The sequence below is a fragment of the Protopterus annectens genome, chromosome 9.part0 (assembly GCF_019279795.1).
Source record: "Protopterus annectens isolate FY-2018-M chromosome 9.part0, PAN1.0, whole genome shotgun sequence".
Lineage (NCBI taxonomy): Eukaryota > Metazoa > Chordata > Ceratodontiformes > Protopteridae > Protopterus > Protopterus annectens.
The window spans coordinates 1232322571-1232335795 of record NC_056743.1 but is presented as its reverse complement, the minus strand read 5'-3'; positions in this window follow the sequence as shown (position 1 = coordinate 1232335795).

Genomic DNA, 13225 nt, shown 5'->3' with positions numbered 1-13225 from the left:
ACATTGCTGATATGTTATGATGGAATACAACAGTACAAAACAACATTTTCTGGCTTTTTGCGGCAGGGGAAGAACTGTGACTCTTACTTCTGTGGTTTTGCCCATTACACTTCTCTCAACAGTGTTTTTGGGACTTGACACTTTAGTCTCCATATAGCTTCAGTACTAAACTATTTTGCTAATATTTGGCTTTCCTATTACAGCTGTCAACTTGAGCAAATCTACTGCAGTTCTGTGTGGTACAGCTAGGAGATGATTTTCTACACTCAGGATTGACTGATTTTTGGCACCCTTTTTCTAACATGACTAAATTGAATTTAATTAGTACTCTGGCTGTATAGGTTTAGGTTACGTACGGGTTCTTCTCATATACTTGAGCCCTAGTATTGATATAATCCCAAGAACTGAATACTTCTTCCCAGTTACTGTCCCTCTTCCTGGTGGGACCATCAAATTAAGCAGGCCCTCTTTTTCACTTCTCGCTTGGTGAGAAGTCTTCCTAAAAAGTTTGCTCTAGCATTATGAAATGGGCAGCCTCTTTACAAAAAGAAAAAAAAATGGTCTGTTACATCTGTCACAAGTGTACAAACAGGCCTGTTTGAGATGTTGAGCTAGTATAGTTCATTTCAGTCACTTCATTAATTGTATTTGTTTTTAGTAAGTCATGCAATACTGCGGTGAGCCCACTGGTCTTTATAATAAGCAACTCTACAGATAGGAATGCACAGTTTCTAGTTTGTTTTTGCTGTAACATATCTTATCTATGGTGGTTGCAACGGTCTGTACCCTGTGGCTCCAGTGGAGTCTGATAAGAGGTCTTAACTGACTACATACTGTGTTATTGAACAAAAATAAATAACATTGCTGTAAGTTACGGACATGGATTTTAGCAATGAAAGCCAGTATAGAGAAACCAAAATGGTGCAAGGTGCACAAGTATAACTTTCGCATAGGTTTTGCCATGGGAGGACATTTCACATCGTAGCTGTGAACAGTAGCTTAAGGTGGTATGGTATACAGACTTTGTTGCTACTTAATTTGCTGTTCCCAGGTGTGCCTTGCTTGTTCGATCATGCTAGGGTTACTCTTGCATTTAAACAAGAAAATGCCTCAGTAGGCATTAATGCAGAGCTAGTTATGTCCATATTATGGTAATAAAGGGATCTGGTGCTGTTAGATCGATCTTTTAGTGCTGCATGGTATCACATTGAAGGTGTCGAAGGGTAGTTGTGGTAGCAGTTGTTCAGGGGAACTCCATTGCATGCAGGATTCTTCCTGCTGTGAAGAGAACTGTAGTGGTAGAATGCTGCTCAGCTTTGTAGGCTGATAAATCACTAACCTGACAAGTGGAAAACTTAACTTGTATGCAGTTGGAATCCTGTAGGTTATGCCTCTGGCATCCACTCTTGCGCGCACATGGTGTTTGCAATTTCCATATTGTCAAATGTAGATCATTTGCATGTGTGCCTTTATTTCAGCCATGTAGATTTTGGTACACTGTTGTATGGCATATCAGCCCAGTATAATATTTGACTTTCATCTTGTAGCCAGACTGTTAATTTGTAGTGTGAAGGTGAATTGAGCAGACATGTAGGAATTGCTTTTTGTTGGGTAATGAAAGTCCATTTTTATTTTTGTGCCCCCCCCCCCCCTTACTCCTTTCTTGAGTGCGTTAGCCTCAGTAGGCTAATAGCCTGTCTTCAGGTAAGACCTGAGCACATTTCTCAACTGTCCAACCTTTTGCTCATTTTTGGTGTTCCTCATAAAATTTGTGGTTTCCTAGCAATCTCAGGATTGAAGTCACTAAATGACATTTCACTTCTGCATTTCATAGCTTTCAGGAAATGCATGCTAATGCAAATCCTGTTCTAGCAACTTTGAGTTTATAAGAGCAATACATAAAATGTGTCCTTATTTTTGGACCTTTGTCTCCATTATGTCAGGCTTTGTCCAGATCTCTTGTGCTAAGAGGTTGAGAGAGATGTCCTCAAGGTGATATTTGTCAACTAAGGAATTTGGGCAGGTACTGGGGGCGCTCCATGCTATGGGTTCTTTTACAATTACATACACCAACATGGGTAGTTGGGTTCTTGCTTTAATACAATTCCTCACTCAGAAATTATTGATAAACTCACCAAACTAGGCATCAACCCCCTGTATCACTAGGTGGGTTTCAAATTGGCTCAATCCACACACACTGTGTAAGTAGCGGACTCAGTCAGACTGCCATTCACTCATGAGTCCCATAGGGATTGGTCCTGGGTCCTCTCCTGTTTGGCATCTACTTCTCAGAAGTCCAGGCCAGCATGGAGGGAGTCTGGCTGACCAAGTTCTCAGACGACTGCAAGCCATTATTAACTCCCCAAGTGATTGTAGACATGTACAGAAAGGCCTCACTGAGACAAGTGAGTGCTGTCAAAACCATGGCCTTAACCTAAATGCCAAACAATGCAGAGTCCTCCCCTTTGGGGAAAAACTCAGTTCCCACTAATTACCACATTGATGGGAGCCCACTTAAGGCGTTATAAGAGAACTAGAGACACAGGTTGACACCAACCTCTCCTTCGACCACCACATTGCCACTGTGGTCAGGGGGGAGTCCTGTGTGGCACATCTCATTACCAAGGGGTTTGCATCCAGGAAGAAAGAGGTGGTCATCTCTCTCTGCTCCTGTCTCATTAGGCCAGTCTGAGTATAATGCCCCATTTGGCATGCACCTGACTAAACGCATGCAACAGCTGGAAAGGCCATAAAAGTACCTCACAAAGAGGATCTTAAACACATGTCCTACACGAGCAGACTCAAAAAAAAAAAAAAAAAAAAAAAAAAAAAAACTCCAGCTATTCTCCCTGTCATATAGTCTACTAAGAGGTGATTTCTGCTTGACTTACAAAGCCATGCCTGACCCAGCTCTGTTAGAAATGCTACATCTAAAGAAATCCCAATCCCTCTGCCCCACATGCTCCAGAGACCTCAACCTCATTGCTACAATCAACGTAACATGCTGGAGGGACAGGTTCATAAACCAGACACTGCCCATGCTCTGGAATAGACTTCTCATACATGTCAAGAAGAGCACCTCACTGGCCCTCGTAAAGAGAAATCTTGAGTGGATGGGAAATCAAGTTCACCTTGGGGATCACTCCAGTGGCTGTACTTGATAGAGGCACTGGGAACCAACATCGGGTGTCACAATGCCAGAGCACTTCTATGGGCTAGGCTGGTAAAGGCTCCAGGGCCATTAGCCTAGTAAACACCTATGAACTTATGTTCTGCCCAGATGTAGGGCACACTGGGAAGTGCAGCACTCCCCAATACCACACTGCAGTGTTGGTAATGGAAAATGAATCCAGTCACCTGTGGTGGAAATGGATCCCACTTTTTTTTTTTTTTTTTTTTATCTTCCAGCACCCGCAGAAACTGTGCTACTTGTTGAACCAGTGACGCAACTTAAAATGAATAACTCCACCTTCTTCTGCCTTGTTAGACTACATATGCTTTACGCATAGGTGAGTTTTGGAAGTTAGGTTTTATATTAGGGGTCTGTTTTTGGGAAGCTTTTTGTAGCCTAAAAACTTAGCTGTGGTGTCTTGTACTAGAGCAGTGCTTTAGCATGTTTGTTTCCAGATTGTGCCTCTACCTCAACTTCTGCTAAAAGCCAACCCCATGTGCATTCGTTTTATCATGGAAGTAACATTTTACATTTTGCCTGCCTCCCTGAACCATTCATTTACTTTAGATGTTTTGTATTTCTTACAGTGAAAGTGTTGTGTTGAGTAGCTGCTGTTTCTGCCCATGGAAAGGGACATGGTTTACTTGTACCATATAATGTGAAAATGCAGTTGAGGATGATAATGGTGCAGTGTGTCATTTGGTTACAGTGAGGCGTGAAGCTAATGTAACTGTAGAGAGCAAGTTCATTTTCAGGCAAGTGAGTGCAGGTACTGGGACCCAGGTTCTTTAAGGGTATGGATAAATAGGAAAGGCCAAAAAGTCAGGTAAATGATAAATTGTATCGGAAGCAATTTGTTTACTGAGCTTGTGCACTGATCACATCTGACCAATTTTATTTGCCGCATGTGTGAATCCATCAGGAGAATAGCAGTAGAAGGCTTATAGAAAATCCCCAAGTGAACCAATATGATTTGCACCTTAGTATGCAAAGCCTGAGTTATTCAAAATGTATAGACAAACTAATGCATGCTCAGTTTCAACTAGTTTAGTTTACAGTAAAATAGGCTGGTGTAGCCTTTTTATGTACTGTGATTTTAAAATGGAAGTATAAGCACAAGATACAGTGTCTGATAATTTTTATAAGCAAGGGCAATACAAAAATTGGATTGGTACACATTGCCTGTGGAAGTAGGGGTAAAACTACCCAATATGGAACGGTGTGGCCTTTAACTGAAGGGATATGGTGGAATAGGTATGGGTAATAAGAGGAAGATAATGGGTGGGGGGAATATGCTGTGTGCATACTGGCTGAAACGTTAACGGTCATTGACAGTTTTTCCACAAGATACCTTGAGAATGGAGTTGAGTGAGATTATCAATTGAGTGTACCATCAAGAGGTTGGGAGGTGCTTTCCAAGGAAAGGTGCAATGGTAGACTCGGACAAACCAGCTGAAAGTGTTTGTTGTGGAAGCATTGGCATATTAAAGTGATGTGCCTTGTCAAAAAGCACTTGCATTGTGCTAGTTTCAAAAGATGTTTGAATTAGGGGCTGAATATATGCTGTCCATAGAGTCTTCTGTCAGGAAAATGAGAAGGCATGCACAGAGTCTACGGGCAGGGTGGAAAAAGCATAGTTTGAGCATCTGTAGTGCAGGGGTTGCCTGAGAGGTTGGATAAAGTGGTTTTTGGCTGTAAGTTTAATAGCAAATGACGTGTGTTTTGAGGTGCACAAGTTTAGAGTCTTGTTCCTACCAGGGTTTTTTCTGACTGGCAGCCATTTGGCTTTGGAGAGAGAGGTAGTGGTGTTGAGGTGGAGAGTTGCAGATAACCAAAAAGTTGTGTTGAATGTCTTTTGTACAGCAGATGACCTTTTTCTTGACTGTGTAACTATGATGGGGAAGCCATACTCCGGACTAAGAAGTCTTTTACCCCAGGTGACCCTTGGTGATGCTGAGGTAAGGAGATATTTGCCTGTAAAGTGGAATTTGAATAATTGTTTTCAGTATGAAGTTCAGCCAGTTTCCAAGGTAATTTACCCACCTGTAATTGCTTCTATGGGTATGTTTTAAGTATGCAGTACAGGGGATTAGCTGAGAGACAAGCACTGAAGTATGGTTTTAGTGTTGAAAGGGGGTTAAATTTAAGTTATGGTGCAGATAACCTAGGTCTCTGGTTTTGTATGACATTGTACCTGGACTGAAAGATAAACATGTCATCTGCATACAAGATCAGTGGTATATGACCTCCCTATATTCTACATGTATGGAAGCCTGTTAACAAAGATGGAGGGGAGGGGCAAGGATTGATCCTTGTGGTACTCCTTTGTATAGAGGTGGTTCCCCAGAGGTAGAGGTTTCTGGTTTGTTTAGGAAGTCCTGGAACCAGGTTGAGTCATCAGGACTGATACCAGTGTTGGAGTGTGTGGAGAAATGGGGTATGGTCTCAAAAGACTGCATTGTGAGGTTGCCTTTGTCCATGTTAATAAGCAAATTGTCATGGTGCTGTAATCTTGCCAGAATCTGTACTGTTTTAAGAAAGGAGTCTGTATTGGTAGTTGGGAGTGAATGCATTATAATTATTGTGTACTGTTTTGCCTAGTTGCAGGGTGGATAGAGAGGTCAGAAGTGAGTCTTTGGTTGGGTTGTCTGGAAATAGTGTGATTAGTTTTCCTTGTTCTTGGTCTGATGCTAATGGTTAAACAAAAAATTATAGATGTATGTGAGGCACAGTGAGGGTGTCTTTTGACTTATAGGTAAGTAGTAGGTTAGGTGGCCTTTTGGACCATTTTAAGCCTACAGTGGATATAAAAAGGGTAAACACCCCTGTTAAAATGCCAGGTTTTGTGGTATAAAGAGACCACAATAAATTCAAAACGTTTCCCACCTTTTAATGTGACCTATAAACCTGTACAATTCAAAAAAATCTGGGGGGGTATAAAGTGTACAAATAAGCTGGTTGCATAAGTGTGCACACCCTTAAACTAATACTTTGAAGCACCTTTTGATTTAATTACATCATTCAGTCTTGGGTACGCACCTGCCATCAATTAGAGACAGATTAACCCCAAGTAAAGTTTGGCTGTCGTAGTATGATTTTCCTGACACTCTGTTGTCTGTTAAAGCAAAACCCATGGTTCGCAGAGAGCTTAAACAGCATCCGAGATCTCCTTGTTGAAAGGTATCGGTCAGGAAAAGGGTACAAAAAAAATTTCCACAGCATTGGATATACCATAGAACACAGTGAAGACTGATCAAAAAGTAGAGAAAATATGGGACAACAGTGATGTTGCGAAGAGCTAGATGTTCCCCCAAAACTGAAGACCACCTGAAAACTGGTCAGGGAAGCTGCCAAGAGACCTACAGCAACACTGAAGGAGCTGCAGGAATTTCTGGCAAATACTGGTAGTTTCATGTAGTACACAATCTCCTGTATTCTCCATATGTCTGGACTATGGGGTAGGGTTGCAAGATGGAAGCTTTTTCTTCTACAGAAAAACATCCAGGCCCAGCTGTAATTTGCAAAACTATACATAGTCTCCCAAAAGCATGTGGGGAAAATGTGTTATGGTCTGAGACCAAGGTTTAACGTTTTGGCCACAATTCCAAAAGGTACGTTTGGTGCAAAAACACTTTGTATCACCAAAAGAACACCATCCCCACAATCAAGCATGATGGTGGCAGTGTCATGATTTGTGGTTGCTATTCAGCTGAAACTAGTGTTTTGGAACTGTTCATACTTCCCTCCACCTTGAGTAAATATCAGTCACTTTTGGTCCAAAACCTGCAGGCGTCTGCTAGAAAGATGAAGGGGGATTTCACCTTTCAGCACGACAATGGCCCCACGTATGTATCCAAATTTACAAAAGAATGGCTTCACCGAAAGAAAAGTTTTGGAATGGCCCAGACCTAAATCCAATAGAAAATCTTTGGGGTGACCTGAAGAGGAATGTGCACAAGGGATTCCCTTGCAATCTGAGAGATTTGGAGCGCTTTTGCAAGTAAGAGTAGGCAAATATTGCCAAGTCACGATGTGCCATGCTGATAGACTCCTACTCAAGAAGACTGAATGCTGTAACGAAATCAAAAGGCGCTTCAGCAAAGCATTAGTTTAAGGGTGTGGACACTTGCGCAACCAGCTCATTCTACATTTATTTTTTTTCTCCAAACGGATTTGTTTTTCAATTGAATTTTACAGGTCATATTAAAGGTGGGAAAAGTCTTGAAATGATATCACAAAAATCTGGCATTTTAACAGGAGTGTGGACACTTAATGTCCACTGTAGGTAACTTCCCTTGGTGAAAATCAAACCCTGTACCTCTTGTCTGAGGTAAAAACCTTAACCATTAATACCAATCCCTCAACCTCTGTTTGCAGAGGTAAATGAACCAAGTGGAGAAGTAACTGGACCTGGGTGGACTTTTGGTAGGGATTTGGTTATGTACATCTATGATGTAATTTTTTTATTTTGGAAGTAGCCTTTGAGGTAGGAAGAATGGGTAGGGTGACTGGGGAGCAGTATTATGATGGTAGTCTCTGGGTTGGAGAAAATTATGAATTTCTTATGGATGGCCATGTGAAAGTTTCATACTAACACATGGCTTCCTTGCCAAGGTTGCAAAGTGAAGGCTTGTTTTGTTTATCTTCCCCTACTCAAGTTTGCTAATCTTTGGTCTCTTAATTTAAGGATGTGTTCTCCCATCTTTTTATTCCATGTTTTTAAGGAGTCTTTTAACCAGGTGTGAGAAGTAACCTTGAAGTTGAATGACACCGCTATGAGTGTATTTTGGGATCTTGTGAACTGTAAGAGATTGTGGAATTTTGGAGAAGTAAAATTGGATTTTGGCCTGCAGGAGCGTAGCACCAGTAGGGGCATGATTGCTGAGTGTTGATTCTGTTTGAGATGAAGGTTGGAGTGTTGGTGATTAAACTGAGGAGGAAGGATGTTGGAATTGAGGATAGGTTGTGCAGGATGTTCTTCGTGTTTCACTGTTGCAGTCATCACATTTGGGTTATCCCTGCCAGGGTAGCCCTTAGTCGGCCCAAGTACCAGAGGCTTAGTATTTCTGCATTGGTTGATGTCACTCCAGGACTGACGTCAGGTAGTCAGTGGTATAAAATCAGGCAGCCAACGCCATCGGTCTTTTTTTTGCCAAGGATCCAGAAGCAGTTCACACGGGTGCCGGTCTGCACCTATCTGAGTTTTTCTTGCTCTAACCGATGTCAGAAAAAGTTAACAATTGTCTTGCCTGTGGAAAGCAAATACCACACATTAGACTTTCATTGTTGCTGCATCACTTGCTTAGGCCCAGACCATGACGTGTCCCCACTGTCACTTTTGTGCTTTGTTCAGTGCCAGAACTTTACGTTGTCAGGTCCTTATTGTAGCTAGATAACAGATCTTCTGAAAAAACATAAGGATAACGACTGAGACCACACAGGTCCAAGACTGCTAATGCTTCCGTTAAGCTAGTAGTCAGTTTTCCGGTCCTCAGGTGCTTTTGCAGCCCCTGATGCCTGCTTCTGTGGATTCGCAGGCCCCTACTGAGACCCTTTAGGAGTCCTGTATGCTGCGAGACTCTAAGGATCCCGTGGATGTCTCTACGTTGGATGGATCCGGAACTGCCGAGCAGGCACTGGCTTAAGAGGAAGTACTTCGCACTACAGATGCTCTACATAGACCGACTTCGCATCTACAGTTAGTTCAAAAACTACAGCGTTTCTAAGGCCCAGGGTACAAACCACACCCAAAAACAGACTACCCAAGCTCAGGCACCTCCTTCCTTGCCTCAGTCTTAAATGCTTAAAATGGCGGAAGACATTACACTTATCAGGGAAAGCCAGGCTACCCCTTCCAAAGGAAAGAGACTTGTCCCTAGTAGCTTTATCTGAACAGGCATCTGATGACTCTGATGCATTTGAATATGAAGATATGAAACCCCTCTGCTTATGAGAATTCTGATGCAGAGGAATCCATCTCTTCAGCCTCTCCACCAGAGGACTTTTTTTTTTTCCTTTGCGGAAACCCTACATACTGTAAGGGATCATTTCCAGTGGGAATGTCAGGACTATCCTCGGTCAAAAAGAGCCTTGGGGAATTTAGATTTTCCACAGCATAAATCTCTGGCCATTCCTCCTGTCCTGGATGATGTGGATTGTTTTTATGGAATTCAGTTTGACCCCCGACACCTTCCCTCCTGCTCCCAGGAAACCTGACAGGTACTATAGAGTCCCTGACTCTCACAAATTTCTTTTCAAAAATCTTACTGCTGACCCTGCGGTAATCTCTCGAGGACCTAAAGGAATCAAAGCAACTTCAGCTAAGAAACCCACCCCCTCTGATAGGGATTTCTGAGCATTAGACAAATGGGGCAAAAAAGTGTACGCCTCTGCTACTTTTGCTATTGGATCATTAAATTGTTAGTTCCATATGCTGAAATATCAGCAACATACCATGGAACTCCTCAAACAAAAAATTATCTTTTTCCTGTTTGTGCGGAAAATAGTTACAAGAGTTAGTGTGTTCTGCAAGACAAGTAACTAAGCACACCTTGCAAAGTGGTTTTGATGCCCTAGAAGCATCTTGCAGGACAGCAGTCACTGGTTCTGTCCTTGGAATGCATGCTTGGCTTAAGGAACAGCCTTTGCCAGACCATGTCAAATCCAAATTATTGGACGCACCCTTGCACAAAGACAACTTATTTGGCACCAAGGCAGATGAGCTCTTAAAGATGGAAGAAAAAGATAAATCTATGTAGACAGACTTTACAGGTCCAGCCATTGAAGTTCAGTAGGCATTGCCACTCCAAGCACTGGTCCTTTCTTGCCCTCACCAGGTCAGCTCAGCCCAGACTTGGGGGAAGCAGGCCCCCCCCCAGACAACAGCCCCAGGGAATGCAGAGATCCAAGCAATGGAGTTCCTCCTCTTCAAAACCAGAGTGCAAAGCCACCCCCTCATGGTAAGAACTCACAGTAACTTTCCACTTCCACCCCCTCCCTTTGCCCACCTGGGCTTGCCCCTAGGAGGAAAATTCTGCGCAACCTCCACCTCTGCAGCTTTCTTCCGAGGGGTCCCCACCAGGGGCATCCTGGAGGATGCAACATGGGCATCTGTTCATACCTTCACCAAGCATTATCACCTGCCTATCTTCTCCAAATCCAGGGCAGGCTTTGCCGTGGTGGTCTTCCACCATAACCTAGTTGCCTACTTGGGGCTCCTAACGGGGTAAGAAAAACTGATTTTAATGGCGTCGTGTCTGATTTTTATACCACTGACGTCAGTCCTGGAACGACAGCAACTGACGCAGAAATAATCTGCTTCTGGTATTTGGCTGACTGCAACCATGAATAAACTCTAACCTCTACATTTATGGTAAGTGTACACAACTGTACTTTCTGTGACACCTTGCATGAAGCATTCGTTGGCTGCTGTTTTTGAGATGCCCTGGGATATGTCAGTAAGAACAGTGTATGGTGTGTTTTGGGAGGATTGTAGTGGGGGATACTCTGTTTTCAGTTTGCAAAGTGAGGAAGTGGTCGTAGTTAACTGCTGGAAAGACCCGTTTGTGTTTTGGTTGTAGAAATTTTCAAAAGAAGTTGTGGGGGTCATAGTCTCTGAGGGGAGTTTCTTGGGCAGTCCTGGTTGAGTGTTGAGAGAATTTGTACAAATAGAGTGCTCTGCTTCCTGCACTTCAGAGAAGTCATTTAAAAATATTTCTTTAATGAGAGTAGGTGTTGCATATTGGGGACCCTTTTGAGTCAAAGCTCTCGCTGCTGAAGTGGCAAGGTTGATCTTAGTGTTTCACTGTTGCAGTCAACACATTTGCATTATCTGCTTTCAGTAGCCCTCAGTCGCCCTGATTTAACAAAGTCTTGAGTCCTGCGTCAGTTGCTGTCTCTTCCATGATGTCAGGTAGTCAGGAGTATAAAACATGCAGCCGACGCCATTACATCAGTCTTTCTTGCCGTGCGGTGCCTGAAGCAGAAGCAGTTAGCAAGTGCTGGTCGGCAGACTCCTGAAATTTCAGTTTTTGAGTTTCAGAACTGAAGTCTTCAACTAAAAGTTAAGTACCCCGTTAGAGAAACCTTTTCTTGCTCTAAACCGATGTCAGTAAAAGTAAATAATTGCATTTCTTGTGGAAAGAAAATACCTCAAAGATTTTAATTCGTACTGTATTCCTTGCCTAAGCCCTGACCACAACATACCTCACTGTCTGTTTTGTGCCTTATTTAAACCACGAACTATCCATTGTCTGTATTTTCGCTTCTACATTTTTTGGTACTCAGTTCAATTATCCAGATATGTCTTCGGTAATCCATCCGACTACTGACGTTCTGAAAAAATGCAGAGATAGGCTGCCTAGGTCCAAAGCTGTCGACGATGCTTCTAAGCCAGTCACCAGTTTGACAAAAAAATAGCAAAAAAAAAAACAAAAGCAAAAAAAAAAAATACTCAGTGGATATTCAACCAGTTTGCCGGTACTCAGTGAGGCACTTTCACAGCCCCTGATACCTGCTATTTAAGGCACCAGCTTTTGAGTGTGTATTCAGGCCTACTGACTTGCATATTAAACGGATGCCATCTTCAAGGCCTAAAATTCGAACCATGCCTAGAAAACTGACGCCCAGACTGCATGGTCAGGCCTATGTCCATAAAAAAACAAATAAGAATGGCTGAAGACCTTATTACTTGAATCAGGGGAAGCCAACCTTCCCCCCACTAAGAGACCTAGGACTGAGTTTGCTTATACGTCTGACCAGGATTGTGAAATTTGATTCCTCTGACCAGGATTTACCCTGGTCTACCTATGAGGATTCTGATGCTGAGGATTCTCTTCCCTCTGCCCCCCCGGAGGATTTCTCTTTTGGTGAAACCTTGGCATACTCTTAGGGAGCATTTTCATTGGAAAGTCAGGATTTCTCTGATTCTAAAGAGGCTTGGATTTCTTACTCCTGGCCCAGCACAGGCCTTTAGCTGCCCCTCCTGTACTAGACATTGATGCCTTTTCGGAATCTAGCTTGGCCTCTGACTCTCTACCTCCTGCTCCCAGAAAATCTGATAGATCCCTGACTCAACAGTTCCTTTTCAAAAATCCTACTGCAGATCCTGAGACCATTTCACAGGGACCCAAGGGCATTAAAGCTACTACTGCCAAAAATCCTACCCCCCTCTGATAGACTCCAGGGCGCTGGATAGATGGGATAAGAAGGTATACACTTGTGTAACTTTGGCCATTAGGGCCTTAAGCTGCCAGTTTCATATGTTAAATATCAGCAGCATATTAATGGATTGCTTAAACAGAAAATGATTCCCAGTTGTGCTGAAAATAGGGATTTACAAGACTTAATGCATTCTGCTGAACAAGTTGGAAAACATGTGGTTTTGATTCACTAGAGGCATCTTGCAGGGCTGCTGTCACTGGCTCTGTACTTGGAAGGCATGCTTGGCTTAAGGAGCAGTCCTTGCCAGATCCAGTTAAAGCTAAATTACTGGATGCTCCCTTAAATCAGGACTGCCTGTTTGGCAATAAGGCAGAAGTTCTTAAAAAGATGGAGGAAAAAGCTAAATGTATGCAAACTGTTAAAGATTTCTTACAAGTACAACCTCCAAGATTTAGTAGGCATTGGCCTTCTTCTAAGAATTGGTCCTTTCCTGTCTCTACCAGGCCTTCTCAGCCCAAACCCAGATCAGTAGAACACCCAGGCTTTAGTCCCAGGGTACGCACAGGACTAAGCAATGGGGGGGGGGGGGCCCACTTCCAAATCTGGGAGAAGTAAAACTCCCCCCTGCGGTAAACTCTCAATGACTTCACTTTAAAACTTCCAAGCACTTTGCAACTGACTGCCCCTTCGGGGGAAAAGATTGCTCTACATGCAAAAACCTGGGAACTCTTTACCCAGGAAAAATGGGTTTTAAATAGTGTCCCAAGCATACAGATTTCACTTCCACATGGCACCAACACCAAACGGTTGGCCAGATCTACCCCCAAATCAGCGGGCGGAGACTCAAAAGAAAGTAGTTTCTCAAGCACAAAGGCTATTCAAACTGTACCA